The sequence below is a fragment of the Raphanus sativus genome, unplaced genomic scaffold (assembly GCF_000801105.2).
Source record: "Raphanus sativus cultivar WK10039 unplaced genomic scaffold, ASM80110v3 Scaffold0346, whole genome shotgun sequence".
In the NCBI taxonomy this organism is placed as follows: domain Eukaryota; kingdom Viridiplantae; phylum Streptophyta; class Magnoliopsida; order Brassicales; family Brassicaceae; genus Raphanus; species Raphanus sativus.
The window spans coordinates 27047-31298 of record NW_026615666.1 but is presented as its reverse complement, the minus strand read 5'-3'; positions in this window follow the sequence as shown (position 1 = coordinate 31298).

Below are 4252 nucleotides of genomic sequence, written 5' to 3'. Positions count from 1 at the left end.
TGTGAACATAGTCCTATCTATATCTGGTCTTCTTAGAACGTCAGCTAAATTGGTTGGTTGCTCATACAGTCTCCAGGCATGCTTCCCACTTGTGGAGTCCTTCTCGGGTTTGGAAGACAACCTATAAATGGTTTACTATCAGAAATGGAAAAACCCATGTGTAAAGATCGTTTGTAAAGGAGTGAGAAATCAGATAGTTACTGCTCAAATAGAGTCTGGCTTGCCGTCACCTCATTATCAAAATATAGATGAGTCCTAGAGGTAGCATTGATGATACGCCCTGGATCGAGCACCGACCTGTTTGGTTCATGGACACGGCCCAAGGTGGCGACCTTGTCGACCAGCTAGACATAGCCGAGGTTTTCTCATCAGATTATGACAATTCCCTTATCATATATGCAATCTTGGATGAGCTGAATACTCAAGTGAGCTGTACTGACACTATTATGGATGAGCTGAGCTGGACTAACACTCACCTGGACGAGCTGAGCAAGTTGATTCGATCTTCCGAGCTGGTTCGACCATCAAACCACCCGAGAAGCAACACAGACATACATTCATTGTTCGAAGCATATATTCTAAACCCTGATGTTTCTTCGCGTGAAACTACTTGTAGAATGTGCTCAACTCAATTATGGAACTCCTCGAAGAAGAATCAGATAAAACGGAGTTCAGATGAGAGAGTTATGCCATGTACAAATCAGGTAATGTTCAGTTCTCACGAATTCAGATATGTGAGGACCGTCCCGCGTGTTTCCTTATTCTTCCCAGCATGGAGTGCACGACCTGATCACCACAGCATGAACCTGGAAGTCTTCATGAACCTGGACAGTCCAATGAATCTCGCCAAGTCTTCCTCATTTTCCGAACTTGACTAGTCTTAGTCAAATTTATATTTTCTATGTTTTGTTTTCCCACATTTCTATTTTCTATGTCTTGTTTTTCTACATCCTTATTTATTTCTCTTTGACTACATTATGTATAAATAAGGATGCTATGATGAAATAAAAATCACATCGATTTTCTTATTTCTCTTTTGAGTTTTCTCTCATTGTTCTTTGCTTAGAACATTCATATTTCACTTGGTGAGGTTATCTCCAAGCGAGCCACTTCGTTGTGTTGGACCGGTGCGTCACATCCAACAACTTTCGAATCTCTGGTAGTATCTTTGGGCTTTTCCGCAACTCTTAGTGTCACCCCTCGATCAGTCAGTTCTCAATCCCCTCGGATCTGAGTCCATATCAACCATACCGAAAGAGTGATCCTAATTTTGGTTCTATCAAGTGGTATCAGAGCCACTCTTTTGGTAATTCTTTTTCAATCCATTTCTTCTCATCTTCCATATTCTTCATCTAAATTTCTTATCTATCTATCTTGAACCCGGGCCCCTCATTACCCCCATTTTAAAAAAAAAAATCTAAGTTTATGCTATAAAAAAAAGTATAAAAAAAAAACTCCAAAGTTTGATTGTTTTGTGGTGTGGTGGTGGAAGAAAAAGCCTGCTGGCCGAAGAGAAATCCGGCCTTTGAGGTGGTTAAGGCGGGTTCTCCTCTAAAATCTCTTATCTTTCTCTCTTGTTCATTTGTGGTTCACTTGGATTTTCTCATTGGGTGATCTAGTTTGCTCTCTTAGAACTTTGGGAGGAACACTCTTGTGTGATCACTATAAAATCTGAGAGAAACACGTGTGTGGGTGAGGATAAACACATTGAGAGTGTGAGGATTTATTTCCTAACTTTTGTGTTAAGATTTTCAGGTTATTATGTTTGGTGTTCCAAGGAAAACCAGCAAGGAGAATTCCTCACGACCATCTATCTCTCAAAATCCTTTAAAATATCCTGAAAGATTTGATGAGTTTGTTAGTGTGCAGGAAAAGTCAAAAAGGAGGAGCAAAGATCATGTCAGGAGATCCAAAGACGAAACTGTTCCAAAAAGGCGATTGCTTCAGTTTGATGTCCAAGAGTTTAGTAAACCCTTTGAGAAGGAGATGCTTAAAGCTCTTAAGGACGTCAGTAAGATCCATGAGAAGAGCACTTCCACACGTGCCCCAGTAGCTGAGCCATCTCTATTCATCACTGAAAAATCCAAAGGTAAATCTGAAACCCTTGTTGAAGAGTTTAAATATATTTCAGATTCTTTACCAACTTTTGATGAATATGAAGAAGAGATGATTGAAAGTTTGATGACTTGTGATGATAAAAGTGATCTTCCTTCTCTGGAACCTGAGTTTGAAATTGATAATGAACAGGCTAATGTAGAACTAACTGTTTTGCAACCGGAGCTTCCGAGTAGTCTTGTTTTGTCTCCACAGGTTTTTGAGGAAGAACCACTGGTCTATCCACATCAGTGCCCATGTCTTGACACTTGGATATCGTTGGATGAAGTTCCAGATCCTATCTTTGATGTGGAGGATGAACCTGAGCCAGTCTTTGATGAAGAAGCAACAAGCATCATATCCATCTTCATGGAAAACCAACTTTGCTTTGATCCCGGCACAACTCCTGCCCCTTTGTCTCCTGATCTTTAAGAGCACTGTGAGAGCACTTCTCTGATTAATTCTCTGCCTAACATGTTTGATAATATCAACTCTCATGATGTGGTTCAATTTGGTCTTGAAAAGATGAAAGATTTTTGTGTTTCAAAATCTGTTTTTGAGAACATAATTAATTCTTTTAAAATCTTTGAACCTGAGAAACTTCTTGATCAATCACGATTTCAAAATGTTAATGGCATCACTTCTGGAATTACTCTGAGTTTTGATGAGTTCTTAACACATAGCAAAGGTTTTCATTCTCTTGAAAAGTCATTTGAACTTGATTTGCAACAAACCGATTTTTGTGTTCCTAAATCTTTTGATTCATTTGTTTGCAAAGGAAATGGCTTCAATATGAGTTCTTCTAGGCATGAATTGATCACTGGTGATTTGATTTCATCTTCTTTTGCCTTGGACGAGTTCTTGCTTAAACAGTTGCTGGAAAATAAATCACTTGAAACTGAAACCGATTTTTATAATCTTTATTTCTGTGATTTTATTTTGCAACCTGATCTTGTATGTTTTGAAACTAATAAAGCATGGCATTTTCTGAGATCATTTCGTGATAATTATGCTGTGTTGAGCCTTGATGATATTGTGGTGTACAATACTTTCTTTGAAAATCATCTTGATCCTTTGAAATTTGATTCTGAATCTGAACTTAAGCTTGTGTGTTCAGATGTTGAGAAGGATTGGCATGTTTTGAAAATGAATAATGCTGCTGCATGCCTTGACTCCATTCTGGTCTATGATTTCGTTTTAAGCCTTAATGATATCTTGGTTTATAACACCTTCTTTGAAAAATCTGTTGAGTCTTTGTTACATGTTTCTCAATCTGAACTTAAGCTTGTGTGTTCAGATTTTTGGAAAGATATGCACGTTCTGAAAATGTCTAATATTGTTGCATGTCTTGAGAAAATTCTGGTCTGTAACATCTATTTTGATGAGCATCTTGAAAGGCTGAAATGTGTGCTACTTGTTCTTGGAAAAGATATCTTGATTTTTGATTTGAACAAATATCTCTCTTGCACATATGATCCTGGTCTTTTAGTGTTTGTTTTGAGTATCCAGGAAAGACAGGTTCAACCTCTGAGGAGTGAAAGCATTGATCGTATCCAACAGCCTGAGAATTGGAACTGCATTGTTCAAACCGGCTACCTTGGAGATACTAGCGACAGAGGTTTAGTCCAAGGAGCGTATCTCGACTTTCAGAAGGTCTTTTGTCATAAGACCATTTTCATTGAGTTGTGCTTTGAAATAGATTTGGTGTAGGAAAGAGCATGAACCGAAATTACTTCATTCAAAGAAACCTTTTGATTTCGTTCATGATGAAAAGCTTTCAGATTTAGCACTTTCTCATTCTTTTCCTAGCAGTTTCACACCTTGGCCTGATTTTGAAATTAATAAACCAATTTTTGGCGATCAGCTTGCTTGTTTGATGTCTGCCCTCTTGCTTGATGATTATCCTAAGAGTTTTGATCCTGTTTTTAATGTCTCAAGGATAGAGAAACCCTTTGATTATTTCTTTTGCAGATTTGATGTGGTTTCTCTAGTTGTTTTAAAAGAGCAGGATATAAAGGATCAGTTTCAGATGGAAGCAAGCAGAGGAGGTCGGCACAACACTAGTGTTCTTGGAACATGGAACTGGAAGTACTTAAGGAGAACAAGTTTCAAATTTATCCTTCATTGAATTTTGCTTGTTTTTAAAATTCTTTTTGTC